This window comes from Lonchura striata, chromosome 27 (genome assembly GCF_050655825.1).
Source record: "Lonchura striata isolate lonStrDom1 chromosome 27, ASM5065582v1, whole genome shotgun sequence".
In the NCBI taxonomy this organism is placed as follows: Eukaryota; Metazoa; Chordata; class Aves; order Passeriformes; family Estrildidae; genus Lonchura; species Lonchura striata.
This window is the reverse complement of record NC_140729.1, coordinates 9959334-9981509: the sequence shown is the minus strand read 5'-3', so window position 1 is coordinate 9981509 and position 22176 is coordinate 9959334. Positions and strand designations below refer to the sequence as shown.

At 52.2% G+C, this 22176-nt stretch overlaps 1 protein-coding gene across 1 annotated transcript in view; it reads right to left on the bottom strand.

Annotated features, from left to right (window-relative positions):
- Window positions 1-22176, bottom strand: part of WNT3 (Wnt family member 3) — a 52163-nt gene that overhangs the window by 11933 nt on the left and 18054 nt on the right. The gene's annotated exons all lie outside the window — the stretch shown is intronic.

Genomic DNA, 22176 nt, shown 5'->3' with positions numbered 1-22176 from the left:
GGAGCAGGACAGACACTGCTGAGAGAGAAATGGAGCAAGAAACAAGTTTCAAAGGATGGCCTTGCAAATAACACCAGATACTTTGGAGAAACACAACTAGGAAAGATGCATTACAGCAGGACCCACAAGAGGTAATTTTAGATTATTTGCTTTAGGGCATTTACAGCATGGGGTGGCAAAACTGATGGGCCAAGGAACACTTATAGTGTATTGTAATTAGGAAATAGTTGGATCCTAATTATAATAGCGTAAATTGTAACATCTGTATTGTCTCACCATTCACATGAGACTGAAAATGGGATAAAAGTTCTTAAAGCATCTCTCAGTTGCCCCATCTCTGGGTCAGAAAAGGGCTTGATCCAACACAGGGGGAGTTTGATGAGCTCAGGGGGACAAAGCTCTGGAAGCCAGGGATTCCTGAGCACAGAAGTGCTGCTGGTGACCCTGCTGTGGGAAGGGCTTTCCCAGCTGGGACACCCCAGAGGGACCCAGCTCTGCACGGAGCCATCCTGGGGCTCCAGAGCACCTGGGAGCTGCCCAGGGGCTGGAGGGTCTGACAGGACCTGCCAGGGGCTGGAGCCAGGGCAGCAACACCTGGAGCCCGGGGGATTCCCTGGGGTCTCTCAGCTGCCAGGAGAACTGAGATGAGAGTTCTCAGCCGTGGCCAAGGGGAAAGTTCAGCAGCAGAGGGATCAGCATTCCTGCACGGGGCTGCTCTGGGTCCGAGGTGTCAGTGCTCGGTTCCAGGCTGGCTGGACACCCGGGCAGGTGGCCCTGGCACAGACTGAGCCACCACAGTCCCACCTGCAGGGACGCCAGGCTCAGGGAGCAGCTGAGCTGGGGAAGGAGCACCACAGGCTTGAGAGGATCCTTCCTACTGCTCCAAGGAGCTGCCAGGGGCCCAGCATCAGACTGTGGCAATAGTGGGTCAAACTGCTTATTTGGCCAGAAATTGCTACTGAAGGGTTGTCAGAATCTGTGCTATTGATGATTCTGAGATTGTAGAAAGTCTCTGTCTGTCAGCCCCGCTGCCAAAGCAGAAGCCATAATTGTTCTGTGCTGGTTTCCAGGTTGTTTATTCTGTTGATCTCTCACATGTTCTGCTGCCCTGCCCAGCTCTGTCCTGCAGGGCAGCGTGTGGGGCTCTGCCCTCAGTGGGATGTGACAAACATTAAATACCAGAAACTCCCTGGGCTGGATTTACAAGAACGTGCCAATATCTGTCACCTACGTTGGACAGTGTGTCCCCAGCCTGAATCAACAGAAAAATGCCAACACCACAGTGAGACATGGAGGGCATGAAGAAGGAGAAAAAGGACAAGGCACACCCAATTTCCTCCATCTTGTCCCCTTTGATCCCCTCATCTAGAATCCTAAAATTTTACTTTTGCACCCGTGCCACACTTAATTATTACTGATATCAAACACTCAGAGCTGGTAATTCATCCTGTAAGATTGAAAACTCTTTTCCATGGACAGAGATCACAGCCAGTGTCTCTGGGGCTCTGTCCAGGGGGGTTCCTGACCCCTGCCAGGGTCCCAGACCTGCCAGGGCAGCCAGAGGGAAGCCCTGGGTTCCCACAAAGGGTGAAGACACAGGGCCTGAGGAGGCACAGGACCCTGGTGTCCCTGCAGAAGGTGGTTCAGAAGCCTGTGAGCAGCAGCTCTGTGACCGCCCCAAACGCAGAGCACAGACCTCACTATGCAGCCACCACTGTGGGCAAATCAAAGGAGTTTTGACTCAGCATCTTCCCAGCCCGTGGGGGGATTGCTGGGGTGTCCTGAGCAGGGCCAGCAGGGCCTGGATGATCCTTGTTGGGTCTCTCCCAGCTCAGGAGATTCTCTGAGCCCTTGATTCTGTTTCTCTTGGACTGGGAGAGGCAAGAGCTGGGTGAGGCCCCAGCAGGGCAGGATCTCCTGCCTGTCCCTGCAGGTTTTGGTCCAGCAGCACTCCCAGCTCTTGCTCTGCACTCTTTGCTGGTTGCCCCCAGCCTCTGCAGGTGCCTGGGGCTGCTCTTTCCCAGCTCCCTTGGTTGGAGTTCATCCCATTCCTGTCACATTCCAACCACTTCCCCCAGTGCATTTGTGTTTCTCCCTCAAGCTCCTGGAGACTGTGTGGAATAAAACAATCATTTGTAGTCCTTGGTTGATCCAGGCTGGGAGAGCCCTCAGGGGCAGGGCCATTTCTGGGTCACATTTGGTTTCTCAGGGCCTTGTCCTTCCACAGTTTGAGCTCCTCCAAGGACACAGATGCCATGGGACACGTGGGGGGACTGTCCTCACCCAGAGCTGCTCTTCCAGCCTGGAGGCTGAGCTGGCATCAGTTGATTTAATGACACATGAATGATTTTAAGCATGTAAAGGGAATCCTGCTCAGCAGAAATGTGTCTGCTGGAGACACTGACTGGGGGACCTGACTCCCACCCCTGCCCAGTGCTGGCCTCTGCCACAGCTCCTGCTCCTCCTGCCCCCCTCTTCCCCTGGGCCACCTGCCTGAGGCTTCAGGCAACCTTTGGGCTCCACATCTTCTCCCACTCCTGGATGGGACACATGGGGGCAGCCAGATGTGGCTGGGAGGCAGCAGCAGCATGGGCAGTGCCCGGGGCTGGGCCCAGAGCTCTCTGTGCTCCCAGCTCCCTCCCATCCCCTGGGAGGGGGCTCAGCCCTGCTGGGACTGCTGAGCTCCGAGGAGCAGACCCTGCCCCAGTGGTGCAGTGAGCAGGCAGCGCCTCTCTCCAGCCATCACCTCATTTTCATTCTCATTTTCCTTCTCGTGGCAGTGAACCTGTGATTCCCTTAGTTATAAAATCTCCATTCCTCTTGCCCCATCATCCAGGTCTCCCCAGGAGTGCAGGGAAGACACAGAAGTCAGGAGCTGTGCCTGAGGGGTCCCTGGGCCAATGGTTTCCTCAGAGTGGCTGAGATGTGAAGATGAAATAAAACCTCTTTGAAATCCAGATCTGGGATCCCAGGGGCAAATCTTATGTCTTACACAAGATGTTAAATCCAAAATCTCAATCACCAGAGTCAAATCTAAATCAGAGGAGTTAAATCTTCATCACAGGAGCTCATGGGGACGAAGGAAGAACATAAGGAGAGGAAGTGACACAGGGTGAATTTGAGAGATGGAGGAAAACCACAATTTTTAAGGCACAAACACAACCCCAAGGCTGGCAGCTGAAGGACTGACAGACCCCATCTCCCTCTCCTGCCCTGTGTCCCTCCTGGCTGCCACGTTGCTGTGGCTGCCATGGTGAGGGGTGGGTGTGCACAGAGAGCTTTGTGTCTGTGGGCCAGCAGGGCACAGAGGGGCTGGCTTTGTGGGGCAGCAGGGCACGGCACGAGGAGCTGAGGCAAGCACAGGCACACAGCAAACCCCTCTGCCCTTCCTCTGCTCAATCCCTCCAGCCCCTCAGGGTCCTGCCCAGGCCAGGGCTCCTTTTGTCCCCCCGGTGGTGCCAGGCACAGCAGGGCTCTGGGTCCAGCCGAGGGGAGCTGACTGTGCTCCCATGCTCTGGGTGAGCCCTTCCAGCCCTGGCAGTGAAAGTTTCTGTGCAGCTCCTCCTTCTGTGGCTGCTCCTGGGCTCCCTCCACCCTTGGAGAGCTGCCTCTTGCACTCCCCAGCCTGGAAGGAGCTGTGCCTATTGGCCCTGCTGGGAAATAATTAGCATTGCCTCTATGATTTTAGAAGGCTGATCAATTGCTTTATTGTACTATACTATATTACACTATTAGGAAACGTTATTGCTCTTGCAGACAGTCTGATCCAGACAGACCAGATTAATTGAAATTGGTTAACCAATTAAATCAATTGGTTAATTGAAATCAATTAACCAATTGATTTCAATTGGTTAATTGAAATCTAAATGCTACCACTACTGGCCAATTAAGAAATCACTCTTTGGTAAACAAATCTCTATAACACATTCCACACGTGCACAACAACAAGTGCAGCAAGTGAAGATAAAAATTTGTTTCTAATTTTTTTCTCTGAGCTTTCTTACAGCTTCTGACAGCTTCCCAGGAAAGTCCTGGGAGAGCTCTCTCTGCTCAGGGGATATGTGAGTACCACACGTGCCCACACCCAATTCCTCCTCCCTGCAGAGCTGCCACAAACTCATCTTCCCTTTGGCTGGAAGGGCCCCCGGTAGCCCGAGAGATGAGACCCAGCAGTGTTTGGGAACAGCAGGTCAGAACTGCTCCTGGGCTCATGAAAAGCAGCATTTAGGGCAGGTTTCCTGCCAGGGAGTTCAAAAGGTTCTGGGACATTTCCTCCTTCCTCCCTGGAGGCAGCAGTGCTGGGGGCACTCAGGGCTGCACCCACTGTGTGCCAGGAGCTGCTCAGGGCAGCTGGGATTTACCAGCCAGAACCAACCCTGGGAGATGTGGGAGAGGTTTGACAGCGACTTCTGTGAGCCAGAGGGAAGTTTGATAAGAGGATCCATGCTCACCCCTGAAAGAATTTCCTACCAAGGTCATTGACAAAGAAACCAAGGAAGAAAGAAGGATAAATAAGAGCAACTGCAACTGCCTATTGCAATTATCACTTTGTTTGCCGTTCCTGACCAATGAGTAAACTAATGAGCTTTGTAAGAATATAAAATATGTATATTTGTATAAATATAAAATATGTATAAAATAGAAAATATTACATATGTTATCTAAAATATAATATATGTATAAAAAGCATCCATGCTATAATAAAAACAGTTTGAACTTCTGGAAAGGGAGCGTGTTCTTTGTGCTGTCTCTGTCTCAACCACGACACCCCTCCATGAGCTGGGCTCCATGGGGGTGCTGCCTGCAGCTCCTGGGAAGGTTTTGTCTGTCCTGTGCTGGGTGAGCAGGTGGCTCTGGGCTGGCCCTTGGGGTGTGCTCAGGTGTGCTTTTACAGGCTCCTGGTGAGAGAAAAGCAAAGGGCCAGGAGGGGACCCCTGGGGAACAATCTGCTGGGCCACCCCTTTCTCTTTCTTCTCAATCCCATAACCTGGTGCTGTCTGTGCTGAATCCCGGGAGCTCTTGGGGTCCTGGGGATGAACAGGACTCTGCCCAGCCCTGGGTAATATTGGCATTTGTGAGCTCCAGCCCCTGTGGCTGCCTGAGCTTGGTGCTGCAGCTTTTCACTGGAAACACTGGGAGAACCTCCCTGGGATGTGCTGCTCTGGGAGGAATCTTTGCTTCTTTTTTTGCCAGGGATTAAATGTATGAGGTGGTATTTCTTGTTCAGACTCAGATATTTATTAGTTCTTATCTCTGTCACAGTCTCACAAACCCTGAATTCTACAGCACTTCACCCTAACAAGCTAAAAATGGAGCCCTGTCTTTCTCTCTGCAAGGCCTTTTAAGGATAAAATGTCCAATTAAGAAATGATACCTCAATTATTTTTATTTTTAACCCAATACCAACCACCTGTGTCTGCAATGGGGACTTTTTTATCCAATTACACAAAACCACCCAAAACCATGGAGAAGAAGGTGAAGAAGAAGAAGGTGAAGAAGAAGAAGAAGAAGAAGAAGAAGAAGAAGGTGAAGAAGAAGAAGAAGAAGAAGAAGAAGAAGAAGAAGAAGAAGGACCAGCCTCCACTCTAAAACCTCCATCTTGCTTTATATCTATTACTGTATTCTAAACCCTTAAACTCTAAGTTTTCCACCATGTGATATCATACACTTCTATTCAAAGTCCACACCCACAATCCCAGTTCTGTCATTCCATTTTGGAAGCTTCTCCACGGTCTCAGGTCAGTGCAGTGTTCTCCTGGGGGTCAGTGCCTGTCCCACAGAAAGTCTGAAATTCTCAGCAGCCAGGGTTCCAGCAGTGCTCTGGGAATGTTTTCTGGCTCTGAACCCGGCAGCTGGAAGCAGATGAATTTGGAGAACTCTTTTTTGCCCTCCCCATACCAGGACAGCTCCAGCCCCATGGCAGGAGAGCTCTGGGCTGTCACTGAGGGCACATCTTGCCCCCTGGAGCACTCCCTGCACTGCAGCTCTTCCTCTCCCCTCCTGAGGGATCTCCCACATCCATGGGGACAAGCTGCAGGGATCCTGGGCCCCTCTGTGCCACCTGTCCTGACAAGGCACGTGGAGGGATGGAGGGAGGCAGGGAGAGGCTCTCCCTGTGGATAGACTGGCAGAGGATGGAATATTTTCACTCTGAGTGTCTAATCCCACTCTAAACCCACCTTTCTAACAATTTAGCCCAAAAAATTGTTATAATGATTTACATTTTCCTCACTAGAGCCTCCAGCACACCTGGAGGTGCATGAGGAGCTCCATGAATGCTGCTGGTCGTGGTGGCTCCTGCTCTTCCTGAGCTCCTCCACAGCCCTTGAGAGCTCCCAGGAACTCCAATGAAGCTCTTTGAAACCACAATTGCAAAATCCCAGAATGGTTTGGGTTGAAAGGGACCTTAAAGTCCACCCTGTGCCACCCTCTGCCATGGCAGGGACACCTCCCACTGTCCCAGGCTGCTCCAGCCCTGTCCAGCCTGGCTTGGGCACTTCCAGGGATCCAGGGGCAGCCACAGCTGCTCTGGGCAGGAGCTGTTTGCTCCCCCAGCAGCTCAGGTCCCTGCACACAGAGTTACAAACGTGGTCCTGCTTGGTTCCCTGACACCAACCAAAGCCTCAGATTGATCCCTGAGGTTCTCCCACAGCACTGGGGAACCAGCAGGGCAAAGCAGCTCACAGCTGGGGCCTTGTTTTGGGAAAACCTGTCTCTGCCTGGAGGGGGGTTTGTTGCACAGCTTTGAGATGTATTTGGTGTTTTCCAGGTCTGGTCAATGTTTCTGCTCCGAGCAGTGGCACTGGTGCATCCTGGCCTGGGGACACACCTTGGGAGCAGCAGTTTCCATCCCGGCTCCCTCTCTGTCTCACACCTGCTGCAATATTCACCTATTTGAATTCTGCTACTGTGCTGACTGCAGCCCTTTGAGGGCAGGGGAGCACACAGATTCTTGGGTTTGCCTGAAGATCAAGGGCAGCAGCAGGGAGAGTTTTGCAAGTCCAAGCATGCAATGGATGTTCACATCTGAGGGGGGAAATGTCAGGTCTTGACTGAATGTGGAGAACAGACAAAACCTGACAGAATTCCAATGAGCAGAGGGACTGGATAGCAGCTTTTCACTCAGGAATCACCCTCTGAGCGTGTCTGGGGCTTGGAGCTTTTCCATAGAGGGGACACCTGTGTCACCACAGAGTCCCCACCCAGCTCTGCAGTCCTTGGGGGTCAGTGAAACACACAAAAAGTTCATTTTTTAAAAGGAGGTTCAGCTGCCTGAGCACTGGAGGTTGATGGCCCAGCCAAGGGTGAGGGCCAGGGCAGGAATGGGTTTGAATCTTTAACTGAGCTGGAAAATGTCCACAGATTTTACAGCCCAGGGTGACCCCCTTGAAGCAGAGAGCTCTTTTTGTGTGCTTGGAAATGACCTCATTAAAGAGTGTGTATGAATTGTATGATCTGAACAACATTTGACACCCACAAGGCCAGATTCTGTCCCATTAAACTTCCCCCTTAATGTAGTCACTAAGGGCCATAATCCTTTTAAAAGGCAAAAATCCATCTAGAAGTCACTCCCACACCTGTGGCTGCTTGGAAGGGATTTAATCATCACTCTGAGAGCTCTCCTCAGCTCAGAGGAGTTTAAATTCCTCTGGGTCCTGGGTGATTGTTGTTTATTGTCCACGCACACGGTGGTGCCTCTCCGTGACAGCACACCTGGGAAGGGAAGCTGTGTGCAGTGGGTGGGGAAGGGGTTTCTGAGCAATGCTGGCATCACAAAAATGCCCTCGGGGTCACCTGAGGCTGGCGGGGCAGCAGGAGCTGGGGTGTGGGACCAGTGTGGGGTCTGTGGGATCAGCTCCTGGGGAGCCTGGCTGAATGCTGGGCTCACAGAGGGGCCCAGGCTGCCCTGCCACCCTCAGCTGGGCATCTGCAGCTGCCAGAGGTGGTGTGGGGCTTTCTGCAAAGCTCCCACCAAACTGCTGAGATCTGCTGGGAAAAGCAAGGAGTGAGGCCACCCCAGAGCCCTGAGCTGGGCACTGATCCTGGCCCACAGCTCCAGCCCTGGGGCTGAGGCCAGGAATGTCCAGGGCACCCTTGGGGAGCAGAGACCAACCCCTGCAATGTCCCCAGGGTGGGGATCCCCTCCTGTGCCCCGGGGGATCAACCCTGGGGATGGTGGGATGGCAGGGAGGGATGGATGGATGGAGGGATGATGGATGGATGGATGGATGGATGGATGGATGGATGGATGGATGGATGGATGGATGATGGAGGGATGGCAGGGATGGATGGATGGATGGCAGGGAGGCAGGGAGAGGCTCTCCCTGTGGACAGGCTGGCAGAGGAAGGTTTATTTTCACTCTGAGTATCTAATCCCACTGAGACCGAAAGGGAAGGAGGTTCAGGGCTGCAGTGATGCAGCAGAAAGGGAAAATCAGAACAGGGAAAATCCAGGGGGAAGCATCAAGGGCAGTGTTGGGAGGAGGCTGCCCTGCTCAGTGTGAGTGCTTGCACTCAGGGAATAATAACCAGCATTTTATGCATTTCTCATTGTGCTCTCTCAATCATTAATAAAAAATTTGCCAAACAACACCCAGTAATGACAGATCATCCTCCCAAAGAGGAGCATCTGGTTGTGCTTTATCTTCTTCCTGTACTCTAAAAAAAGTCACTGTGGGATGGGGTTTCCCTGTTTTCCTTTAAAAATGTATCCAGATCCTTCAGATTTAATGAAATTTAGGTGCAAAGAGGGGAGAACATCACTCAAACCCCAAGCATTTGTTCAGGGCTCATTTCACCAGGTTGTTTCTTTACTGAAAGCAGGAATCACATGTGCTTGCTAGGGGCAGATTTTTGTCTAAACCCCAAATGTGTTTTCTCCAATCTCCCAGTGATCTACCCAATAATTGGTGCCACTTTTGCCCTCTCCAAGTCCTGAGTGCTGCTGACAGTGCTGCTCATGTGGCAGAAGGGTGCTCCAAAACCCCCAAATCCATCTGCTGGGCTGAGTCTCACACGTTGAGCACCCCCAGGACCTCCTGCCCAGAGCACACCAGGGTGGGGATGAGCCCAGGGCAGAGAGGGAGGAACCCCACTGTGCCAAGGACACGACACCAGGGAGATGTCCTGGGGTTTCAGGAGTTCTGGGTCTCCTGAGGGTTTGGGAACTGTTGGAATCTGGGGAGCTCAGAAATTCCTGTGGAAAGGGCAAGAGGAGTGGGGATGCCAGAGGATCAGGTCCTTCAGGAATGTTCTCCTGCTGGTCTGTGGGGAGCAGGGACCTCTCTTCTCCCCCAGTACCGGGCAGGATGAGCTGAGGGAGGAGTGACCAGCTCCAAGGTGAGCTGCCAGCCAGGAAAAGCCATTGTGAGCCCCTGCTACCGAGCAAAGCCCAGGGAATGCTGGCAGAGGAGCCTGGTGAGGTGTCTGGGGGTGTGAGCCACAGCCTGGGCACAAATGTCACCTCTCTGGTGTCGGAATCTGAGCTATTGATGATCCAGAGATTGTAGAAAGTCTCTGTCTGTCAGCCCCGCTGCCAAAGCAGAAGCCATAATTGGTCTGTGCTGGTTTCCAGGTTGTTTATTCTGTTTATCTCTCACATGTTCTGCTGCCCTGCCCAGCTCTGTCCTGCAGGGCAGCGTGTGGGGCTCTGCCCTCAGTGGGATGTGACAAACATTAAATACCAGAAACTCCCTGGGCTGGATTGACAAGAACGTGCCAATATCTGTCACCTACGTTGGACAGTGTGTCCCCAGCCTGAACCAACAGAAAAATGCCAACACCACAGTGAGACATGGAGGGCATGGAGAAGGAGAAAAAGGACAAGGCACACCCAATTTCCTCCATCTTGTCCCCTTTGGGCCCCTCATCTAGAATCCTAAAATTTTACTTTTGCACCTGTGCCACACTTAATTATTACTTATATCAAACACTCAGAGCTGGTAATTCATCCTGTAAGACTGAAAACTCTTTTCCATGGACAGAGATCACAGGCAGTGTCTCTGGGGCTCTGTCCAGGGGGGTTCCTGACCCCTGCCAGGGTCCCAGGGCAGCCAGAGGGAAGCTCTGCATTCCCACAGGGAACTGGGGGTTTTCTCCACTGGAGGTTGGTCTGCCCTGCCTGTGAGCTGAGGGCTCCTGCTCACCTCTTGTTCCCTCTCTTGGGTTCAGGACCCATCTTCTGTAAGAAGAACTTACTGCCCTGTTAGAGTTCTAGATACTAAAAATTTTAGACTTTCTATGCTAAAAAACTCTAACTCCCAAGAAAACACTACATTTAACCTAAATCTGTGGAAAAGGCTTCCAAAATTAATCGATAACAGTAAAATTACAGTGTAGTTAATTTAAAAGTGTAGTATCACATTTTGTAATATCATATTATCATATAATATTATATCATATTTGATAATATTTGATATTTGTAATATCTATCATAATATAATAATTTGTAATATCACAAAGTAAAAAACTTAGAGTTTAAGGTTTTAAAATATAGTAATATATATGACACAAAATAGAAGTTTTAAAACAAAAACTATTCCTTCTTCTTTAGCTTTTTCTTCCTTTTTAATGAATTTAAGTAGTATTTTATAATTAGACAAAAAGATCCGCATTGCGGACTTCGAGAAATTAGGTATTATGTTAAAAATAAAAATAATTTAAGTGTCATTTCTCAATTAGATAGTTTAACCTTAAAAAATGTTATAACAAAAAATAGTTAACCATTTTATACCTTATTAATAAAATACTATGATACTTGCTACCTATGAAACTATAATATGGATTTTTAAAAAATAGACATCGAAACCTAAACACAAAATGTCATCTCAAAATCTTCGACAACAACAAAAAAAAAAAAAAACCAAAAAAGCCCCAATATAAAGAAATAAATAAACAAACAGAAAAAACCCTAAAACTCAACATTTATTGGTGCTCTGTGTGAAGACCGAACTCAGGACCTTCAGAATTTGAGACTCCCAAATCTCCAGTGAGATCCCCCAGATCTGGGCTGGCCCTTGGCCTGTGGGGCTCCCGGACTTGGTGAGCCATTCCTGGGGCCTGGGCAGAGCAAACGCTGCTCTGGGAATCCCTGAGCTCTGGAAGAGAAAGGAAGGGAGACCCCGGAATTCCCGGAGCTCAGCACCCTGGGATGCCCCTCTGCTCCTCCTGGAGCAGGCAGAGCCTAAAACCCACCTGAGCAGAGGGAGCTGAGCTCTCCCTCAAAGCCCTGGGCAGTTTTGGGGCTGAGAAGAGCAAGTGCAGAAAAGGAGGTGAAGGTGTGGGTGCAAGGGGTGTGTTCATCACCGCGGTGAAAGCGATTCCTCCCTCCCAGGGTTAACCCCCCTCACATTTGCTGTTTCTGGTCCCACAGCCATTCCTGATCCACACAAATCCAAACTCACCAGCTCTCCATGCCACTGGGGTGCTGCCCAAAAGTGCCCCCTCCGCCTGGCTGTGCTGAGCAATTCCCACTGCAGCTTCCCCAGCGAGTGCCCAGCCAGACCTCCCCTGCTCCACTAACAGCTCTTCCAAACCTCTGATTAAATGATGTGAATTTTCTGGGGTCATTTGTCTCCTCTCACAATCTTCACCCACAGCTCCTGTGAGTGAATGGGCTGAAGGTGCCCAGTTTGAACCCAAAGCAGTTTGAGCCCTCTCGTGATGGGTCAGTGGGGGCTCAGCACATCCAGGGGCCTCACTGGTGCTGGTGGCACCAGGCTGGGAATGCTGCATCCAGAGGGATGTAGGAAAGGGACATTGTCCAGGAGATGTGACCATGTGCTCGGGGTTGAGGGGCTGAGGGGTCCCAGGAGAGGAAGGCAGGGTCAGTGGGCAGGAAAGGAGGTTGAAGGGGTCCAACAACAGCCCACAACCACTTGCAGGGCGGTTTCAGATGTGGCAGAGCTAAACTCTTCCCAGATGATGGGAAAGAACTGGAAGTGCACCTGGAAATGTAAGATGGGCATGAAGAAAAATTCCCTTTGCAGGTGCCCAGCAGAGAGGGGGATCTCATCCGTGGGGGTTTGGGTTGGACACAGCCCCCGCTGCCCTGGGATGGTGCTGGGATGTCTCTGCCCGGGGAGGTTGGACCTGTGCAGGTGGGTGTGTATCCATGGCCATCTGTCAGAGCTGGGGCAGGTCCCTGCTGTTCTTTGGGCAGTTTTCTTTATCTCTCCCACAACCAATCCTCCCTCCAGGAGATCTCTGCTGTCCATGGCCACTGAGTGTCCCTGCATGGCTGAGAAAATTCCATCATCCATGGGGAGATGCTGCACCCAGGGGAGGAGCCGAGCATTCCTACCTGGATCCAATCTGACCTGGGAACAGCACAGCAGCCTCTGCCCCCTGCATTCCCAGAGGAGCAGCTTTATTCCCCCTGCATTCCCAGAGGAGCAGCTTCCTTCCCCCTGCATTCCCAGAGGAGCAGCTTCCTTCCCCCTGCATTCCCAGAGGAGCCCAGGCCCATCTCCCCCAGCCCTGGAGCTCCAGAGGAAAACTCCCCCCTTGTGCAGGATCCTGCTCCAGCAGAAGCACAGCTGGCACTGCAGGAGGGCTGAGCCCCCCTGGGATGGGGCTGAGCCACCTCCCTGACCCACAGGGGGTCAGTTGTATTCTGACTCTGTCAGCGGCTTGTTTTCTTTTTTTGTACTATTACATTTGTATTTTTAACTTTCCTAGTAAAGAACTGTTATTCCTATTCCCATATCTTTGTCTGAGAGCCCCTTAATTTCAAGATTACATTAATTTGGAGGGAGGGGGTTTATATTTTCCATTTCAAGGGAGGCTCCTGCCTTCCTCAGCAGACACCTGGCTGTTCAACCACAAGGTAAAGGAGCAATCTGCATTTCAGCAGGGAGAAAACAGCCCCACGCTCAGGGGACACAGAGCTTTCTCACCCTGGCCTGTTTCACATCCTGTGTGCTCTGAGGGGCTGCAGTTGGCTCTGTCACCTGGGAGAAGCACTTTCCTTCAGACAGGAGCACGGAAAATCCACATCCAGCTCTGAAATGGCCAAATGGCTCAGGTACCCTGAGAGTGCTGAGCTGCAGTGACACCCCTGGGTGCTGCTCTGCCTGGCTGGGACAGTGAGGGCTGCGGGCCCTGGGAGGGATCAGAAGTTTAACTTCTTTGATGTGGAAGATTTTAGAGAAATGCAGATATTGGCGGTGCAAACAGGTGCAGACCAAGGGCAGAAGGGTCTTAGTGAGGTGAAGGTTTGTTGGGGAGGTGAGATGGGTGCCAGGAGCTGTGGGGTGCACCAGGGTTTCAGAGAACAGAGATTTCTGTAGCTTTCCCCCTGAGCTGACCCTGAGCTGAAGGGATCTCCTGTCCCCCTGTCACTGGGCAGGGCTCACTGATCCCCTTTAAACTCCAGGGGCTGTGACCCAGAGAAAGTTCCCAGGAGCTGGCGGAGAGAAGGAGGCACTGAGGGGACTCAGGTGCTCTGGTCCATGGAGAGTTATCATAGAGAGGAGCTGTCACACCCCAGAAAAGCTCCCCTGACCCCACAGAGAATTAGGGAAGGACTGAGATGAGCTCAGCTGAGCCTGCCCCTGGGTCCTGGACAGTGCAGTGCACATGGGCCTTAACTGGGCAAAGGATGACCAAGGACTGACCCCCAGAAGGTTTGTGGAGAGATTTGTGCCCCATGAACAGAAATAAATCTTGTTTTATTCCATTTTTTCCCTTGCCTCCTTTTGCCCTGTAGACATGGCAAGAGCTGCTCTCCTGCATGTGCGCCCATCACCCACATCTCTGCTGCCATGATTTGGGAGCTTTGCAAAATAATGGAGGTGCAGGTGGCAGCTGGGCTGCAATACATGGAAATAGGAGAGGCTCTTACAAGACCTAGGTGTTCCACTGCCCCTGGGCTTGGGGTTGCTGAGTCAGAGTTTTGATGGTTTGGGAAGTCAAAGGGATTTTTGTTTGATCCAAGGGGTCACAGAACCACAGGATGGTTTGGCTTGGAAGGCACCTTAAAGATGATCTTGTTCCAACCCCCTGCCATGGGAAAGGATGTCACCCACTAGACCTGGTCCCCCAGGGCCCCTCAGCCTGTCTGAACACTGCCAGGGATGGAGCACCCTGCCTCCACTGAATGGGTGGGGAGTGCTTCCAGGGAGGAGCAAAGGGAGCAAAGATGGAGCTGCAGGTCTGAGCCCTTCTGAGAGGGTGAATTGTTACCCTGACCTTGCTGCATCCAAGCCCTTGTGGCTGGAAATCAGCTGAGCTTGGCTGAAGACATGCAGAGCTCCCAGGGGACACCTGAGCTGCAGAGCTCTCAGGTGTACAGGTGATCTCTTGTGCTGGAATTGTGTCTGGGACATGGGGAGCTCAGAAATTCCTGTGGAAAGGGCAAGAGGAGTGGGGATGCCAGAGGATCAGGTCCTTCAGGAATGTTCTCCTGCTGGTCTGTGGGAGCAGGGACCTCTCTTCTCCCCCAGTACCGGGCAGGATGAGCTGAGGGAGGAGTGACCAGCTCCAAGTTCAGCTGCCAGCCAGGAAAAGCCATTGTGAGCCCCTGCTACCGAGCAAAGCCCAGGGAATGCTGGCAGAGGAGCCTGGTGAGGTGTCTGGGGGTGTGAGCCACAGCCTGGGCACGAATGTCACCTCTCTGGTGTCAGAATCTGAGCTATTGATGATTCCGAGGTTATAGAAAGTCTCTGTGTGTCAGCCCCGCTGCCAAAGCAGAAGCCATAATTGGTCTGTGCTGGTTTCCAGGTTGTTTATTCTGTTTATCTCTCACATGTTCTGCTGCCCTGCCCAGCTCTGTCCTGCAGGGCAGCGTGTGGGGCTCTGCCCTCAGTGGGATGTTACAAACATTAAACACCAGAAACTCCCTGGGCTGGATTGACAAGAACGTGCCAATATCTGTCACCTACGTTGGACAGTGTGTCCCCAGCCTGAACCAACAGAAAAATGCCAACACCACAGTGAGACATGGAGGGCATGGAGAAGGAGAAAAAGGACAAGGCACACCCAATTTCCTCCATCTTGTCCCCTTTGGACCCCTCATCTAGAATCCTAAAATTTTACTTTTGCACCCGTGCCACACTTAATTATTACTTATATCAAACACTCAGAGCTGGTAATTCATCCTGTAAGATTGAAAACTCTTTTCCATGGACAGAGATCACAGACAGTGTCTCTGGGGTCTCTGAGAGCCCCCAGAGACACTGTCTGTGATCTCTGTCCATGGGTTCCTGAGCCCTGCCAGGGTCCCAGGGCAGCCAGAGGGAAGCCCTGTCCCACATCTGGGAGCAGGCAGGACGTGCCACAGCCCTGGGGTGCTGCAGGCTGAGCCTCTGCCCCTGCAGTGGCATCTCCAGGGGAATGCAGCCACCCCTCACATTCAGCAGAGGTAAATGAGACATCCAGGGCAGGAGGATGGGGTGGTGTTTATGGAATTGGATTCCTCAGCTCTGGGGAAGCCTACAGCTTCCCTCCTGGCTGTGTTCAGGGTGGTTCTGCCCTTCTGTTTCCTCCGTGGAGCCCTGGCTGGGGCTGTGCTGTCTCGCCCAGCTCAGGATGCTGCAGGCACTGCTGCAGGAGTGGTTTGAGCCTCCTCCTTGTTGTAAATGGGATGTTAAACACGGGCAGGGGACAAAGGAGCAACAGCAGCGAGCTGAGGCAGTGGCTTATGCTGACAGTTTGATCAGTCTATTGGAAAGACTTCTGAGAGATTATTTAGTTACAGTGGGAAGAGGGGAAGATTAAGACTTTGTGTCCAGCAGAAAAGGGTGGGACAATAGCTGGTGAGTGGGAATTCAGGCCAGGGGAGTGCAAAGGCACAAATCTCAAAGCAAAAGACCAATGCCCAACACTTGTTGCAGATTCTCTTACACTGAGTGTCCTCAAATCCAGCCTGTGCCTTTCTGAAAGGAGCTGTTGGAGCCAGGACAGGTGAATTGCTCAGCCTCGGGGTGCAGGGATCACACTCAGGGGTCACACTGCCCTGCCTGGCTTTGCAAGGGAGATTTTTTTCCTGCCCCTGTGCCCGTGAGAGGCAGAGCCCACTCAGTGGGTGTTGTGCTAGCAGAGGAGGATGGCACAGGAGCTGTTGTGTAGGGGGGGGATCAATATTATCAACATTCCTGAATATATCAATATTCTCTAACTAAAGCTGAAGTCCTCCAGCAGCCTCTGGTAAAACCCTGAGGCCTGCAGGGCATGGGCAGGGCACAGGAGCTCTGCACACCATGAGTCCAAGGCGACTCTGTAATTTCAAATAACTCTGTGCTAACTGCAGAGCACACAGGGATCCCTCGAGCAGGGCTGGGGGAAGGCCAGAGGCTCCCCAGATGGGCTGTGCTGACCCCTCCAGTGCGAGGGCTCACGGTGCTGCAGGCTTCCTTGAACCCTCAGGCACTGAGGAAAATTCCTCTGTCCCCTGCTGATTTTTCCCCCACTGCTCTATTCCTTTGTGACCCAAACAAGCTTTGTAAAGAAACTGGCTTTAAACCTTTCCCAAGCGCTCTGTCTGCAGCTCACATCCACAGTCTGAAAACCCCAGAATCCTGGGGGCTGCTCCAACCCCCAGGTGAGGCTGGTCCCCTCCTGCCCTGCTGTGTCCATCCTCTTGGCACCTCTCTTACAGTCTCTCCTGGGATTTGACTCCTGATGGCTCAGGAGCAGAAACAAATTCTGCTCCAGAGCCCTCCTGCAGCTCAGGCTTCCTCACAACTCCAAGTTCAGTGTCCCTGGGCCAAACCTGGGTCATTTTATTGATCCCTCACAGGTTTCCTGCCCCCCCTTTGCCTCCCACCCATCCCCACCAGAGGTAATTTGCTCTGCAGACACGACCCTGGTTTGGCATTTCCAGAGCTGCTCCAGAGAACCATGGGATCCCAGAATGGTTTGGGTGGAGAGGGACCCTGAAGCCCATCTCGTTCCATCCCTGCCATGGGAATGACTGTCCCAGGCTGCTCCAAGCCCTGTCCAACCCAACCTTGGACACTCCTAGTGATCCAGGGGCAGCCACAGCTGCCCTGGGCACCTGTGCCAGGGCCTCTCACCCTCACAGCAGGAGCAGGGAGCTCATCCTGCCCCTGTGCTGGGCACTGCTGAGGGCACACCTCAAGGTGCCCAGCTCTGGCCCCTCTCTTTGGGAAGGATGTTGGGATGCTCGAGTGCATCCAGAGGGGGCAGCGAGGCTGGAGAGGGGCTGGGAACACAAACCCTGTGAGGAACCCCTGAGGGAGCTGGGGGTGCTCAGCCTGGGCAAAAGGAGACTCAGGGCTGCCCTCAGCACTGTCTGCAGCTCCTGGAAGGTGCCTGTGGCCAGCTGGGGTTGGGCTCCTTCTCCAGGAGCTGACAGAGCCAGAGGTCACAGCCTCGAGCTGCACCAAGGGAAATAGAGGTTGGATATTAGGAAAAGGTTTTTACAGAAAGGTGATAAAGTTCTGGAATGGCTGCCCGGGGAGGTGGTGGTCATCATCCCTGGGTGTGTTTAACAAGGCTGGAGGTGGCACTGGGTGCCAGGGCTTGGTTGAGGTGGGTTGGGGCTGGGTTGGACTCCATGGTTTTGAAGGTCTTTTCCAACCCAGTGATTCTGTGATGCTGTGAATTGTGAATCCCTTCCCAATATCCAATCAAGCCATTCCTGCCACTCCATGCCAGCTGCAGCCTGCGCTGCCCACTCTGCTCGCCCTCCTGCTCTCAGACTTTTCCTGGCTGGGCAAAGCCCTTTGAGGACATTCAGGGTCTCAGATCAGGACCTCGGTGGTCTCCTCTTGTTTCACAGAGCCCACGTGGAGCCAGGAGTGCTGCCTGAGCAGGGCCCTGGCTCCTGGGAGAGCTGTCCAGGCTCTGTCTGTGCTGGAACTCAGCACAGCCCTGCTGTGCTGCAGATCTCTGAAAGATCCATGGAATTTTTGTATTTTTTTTCCTGTCCAAGAAGCTCACATTCATTTCTCAGAGGCAGATGGAGATCCTTGGGCACAACAACTGACAAAGGGCTGTGGCAAAATTGGCAGAGAACAGGGGCAACCTGTGCTAAATCCCTGTGCGTTTTTATTTTTTGGAGTGAGGAGGGTCTTAACTAAAAGAAAATAAATGCCTGATCCTCAGGAATGTTCCTTGTTGCACAAATAAAACTCTTTGGTCACACAGTGTGACTCAGTGGCCAACAGCAGTTCTCCAAAAATGTCTTGGCTCTTGCCAGGGACCTGGCACCAAGAAGCACAAGAGGTGGTGAGTTGGGGCTCAAAGTCCTGGCAGTTAAAGAAATAATGAAATTCAGAGGCTTGTGTGGAGCACAGAAGGAAGATGAAGATATTGACTGGTTGTTAAATGAGTTGAGCACAGGAATTTCAATCACAGCATAATTAGGAGATAATCCCCTCCCCTCCCTGCCAGCAGCTGGCTTTGGAGGCAGAATGAGGAGCATGGAGCCCCAGACTGGTTTGGGTTGGAAAGGACTCCCAAGATCATCCTGTTCCACCCCTGCCATGGGCAGGGACACCTTCCACTGGACCAAGGCTCCAAGCCCCGTCCAGCCTGGCCTCAGACACCTCCATGAACCTCATGAAGCTCAAGAAAAGCAAATGCAAGGCCTTGAGCCAGGGTTGGGACAGCCCCATGCAGCAGGACAGGCTGGGGACTGACTCAATTGCAGAAAAGGACTTGAGGATCCTGATGGGCAACAGCTGGAACAGCTGGATGAGCTGTTGTGTCCATGCAGTAAAAAAGGTCACCTGCATCCTGAGGCTGCACTAGCAAGACTGGAAAATCGAGGGATGTGGTTTCCCCCTCTACTCAGCACCTGTGAGACCACAGGTGGATTCCCATGGCCAGGCTGGGGCTCCCTGGGGTGGGGACAGGGACACAGAGGTGGGAGTGCAGTGGAGACCAGCACGGTGCTCAGGGGGCTGCTCTGGGCAGGCTCTCGTGGTGAGAGACCAGCAGGTGACCCTGGAGACCAGATGAACCTAAATGATTGTTCTGTGGCACCGTGACTCAGTGAGCTGTGGCCCAGAGTGTGCCTGAGTGCTCAGAGATGGGGTTTTACTGCAAACCCTGCTCGTGCTGGGTCCTCCTCCAGCCAGCAGAGAACAGGCACGCCTGGGAGCTCGCTTCCCATTTTTCCACGGGAAGTGCCTGAGCCTGGAGAGGCCCACCCACATCAGTGCCTCATCATCCACTGACACCGAGAGGTGGCTCAGGGAACCCCTTTGGGTGTCCTTGTTCTGGTCACCTCCCTCCAGGCTCGTCTCTCAGGCTCCCCTTGTGCCAAACTGAGACCATTGACACATTTAGGCCAAGATCCAGTGCCCTGTGTCACCTCTTCCCCTCTGAGGAGGTTCTTGCACTGCACTCTGGACACCTGGGCTGGGCACTGGGAGTTTGATTATCCCAAATGGCCCTTCCTGACTTTCCACCCCCACTGGAGTGGGATGAGGCTGCAAGCACCAACCATGCAGGTGCTTCACTTTTTAAACAGGGAACCTTTTGAACAGATGAGCAGAAAGGCACCAGGCTGTTGGAAAAGCCATGGGGATGTTTCCCCCACGAGCTGGTACAGGAACACAGCCCTAAGTGATGCCTTGAGAAGCTGCCCTAGAACAGAGACTGGAGGAGAGAAAGAATAAAATAGGGATTTGTCAGGAGGCCTCAATGGATCCACCTTGGGCAGCACCAGAGCCCAGCCAGGGCTGCACCCCAGGTGACCCAAAATGGTCACAAAATGCCCCACAGGTCACGGGGTCTCTCACTTTTATCAGTTCTGCTCCATTTGCACACTGGAGTTCATTGTCCCATTCCAGCTTTAACCCAGGCACTCCCATCCTGCTTGTTTTTCTCTCTCCAGCCCATGGGGTTTGTGCTCTTGGGCTGAGATTTGGATCATTTGTCCTTGGTCCCCAGCTGGAGAAGGAATTGTTTTGTCTCCCTGCTCAGTGCAGAACTCACAAATACAAAGCCCAGAGCCACCCACCAAAGCAGCACAGAACCTGAAAAATGCAAAAACTAAAACCTGAGGCCTCATCACCCACAGCAGTGCCTGTGAGAGCCTGGAACCAGCCTGGCACTCCCAGAACATTCCTGAGGAGCTGCTTTGGAAGCCTTTGTTGGCCTGTGCTCAGGTGGGGTGTGGCCCCAACAGAAATGAGGATGCTCAGGGAAGAGTCCCCAGCGGTGGGCTGGGTCTCGCTGTTGGTGGTACCACCCTCAGTACCCCCTGAACCCTCAAACACCTGGGCAGGTCAGTGAGGTGGGGTTGGCCCTTCTGGAAGCTTTTCTGCCTGGATAGGAGCAGATTCAGAGGATGAGGCTGGGAAAATTGGAGTTGGAGGAGAGCATCAGGGGAGCACTCAGCCCTGCCTGGCAGTCCTGGGTGTTGTGGGGAGGTAAGAGCCCTAAAGAGCATGGGAATGCTCTCTGCAATGGCCTGTGGGGCTGGGAAACCTCTGCACAGCTGGTGGAGCAGCAAAGGGGCTTTAGGGTTGGAGCATCTGATGTACGAGAGGCTGGGAGAGCTGGGACTGCGCAGCCAGGAGAAAAACCCAAGCAGAGACCTCGTCAGTGTGTGGAAATACGTGGTTGAGGGAAGGGTGGAGAAGCTGCAACCAAACTCCTCTGACAGGCCAATGGGAACAAACTGAAAACCATGGAATTCTCTCTGAGCATGGGAAAACTGGTTCCTGTGAGGGTGGTACAACAGGTGGCCTGAGGAGATTTCATCCTTGGGAACACAGCCCAGGTGGACACAGCCTGGGGCACCCTGCTCTGTCTGACCCTGCTTTGAGCAGGGCTGAGCTCTGTGATCTCCAGAGGTCACTTCTAACCCCGACTAACCCTTGATTCTGTGGTTAAAATTCACTTCTTTGGCAATCCACACCATGGATTTGATGCTGAAGGACCCAAAGCATTTCTCTGGGGCTTTTAGGACAGATCTGCCTGAAACCATTCTGGGATCCACCACATTACGAGGGCAGGACAGGGAGGTGTGGCAGGGTGGTGGGCAGGAGTGGAAAGAGAAGAAGGATGTGATAGGTGAGATCAGTGCCATTGTCACAAAGACAAGGATTGTTGAAAACATCCCAACTTGCCTGCCTGAGCTTTCTGGGATATATGGGAGCTGGAATTGCCACGGCTCTGTCCAGAGCCAGTGTCACTGCTCAGGTGTTGGTTCCCTTAGCTTTTACAGAGATGGGCCAACTGAAAGGCATTTAAAAAGATTTTACATCATTATCAGTCTCAATGAAGAGTGAGACACAAGAGATGTAAAATTCAACACTAGTCTATTAGAAGCTAAATATTTCTTGGTTATGATACCTTACAAATGTTTTTAGCCTATTAGCTTTTGCTACACAATGCTGCTATTATTTTTAACACTAATCACTTATATTTTTTCTTCATGTGGTCTTTTTTAAAAGTATCTTTCACAGTTCTAATTCTCTAAAATAACTGGTCTTTTTGTAAGGCCATTTTTGAAACTTGTTGAAAGTTGTTTCTAGTTCAATCTCTCTCTCAATAATGTCATCTCTACTCCATGGCCATCCTGAGCCAGCACACCCTGTCTCAGTGTTTACATACAAATATACAATACTATAGACACTTTCAATCAGGTTAAAAAAATCCTTTGCAAATGCATTTCCCACACTTGGGCAGCTCCTCCTCCTCCCCCCCACCTCTCCTTTCTGCCCTTTCCCTTCTGTGTCCTCCTTGGTCAATACTGAGATGGGAATGAGCCAAAACTTCCCAATCTCCTGCTTTTTTATTGGGTTCTAACACCCAACATCACTTGTGAAAAATCCCACCCTAAAAGCCATTAACTTTCTGATGAGAGAAGGTCTTCATCCCCAAAATGTCACCAATTCACAGTCCCTTTGCTCAGTCACAAATTTCTTTCTCCATTAAATCTCCAACCCCTGGGTTTTTCTGCTCCACTTTGTTCTGTTGCTCATTTTAACCCTCTTTGCTCGTGTTGCAATCTCAACCTCCCCTCCTCGTGCCACCCTCTCTGCTTTTCTGTTGCCGGCCAGGCTGCCAGAGCACCAGGAGGGTTTGGACAGCACTGCAAGGGATGCCCAGGGTGGGATTTTGGGGTGTCTGGGCAGGCCAGGGGTGGGACTGGGTGATCCTTGGGGGTCCCTTCCAGCTCAGGACATTCTGTAATTCCCTGGAGCAGGGCAGGACAGGAGGGGGACAGAGAGGGGTCACTGCTGCAGTGCTGAT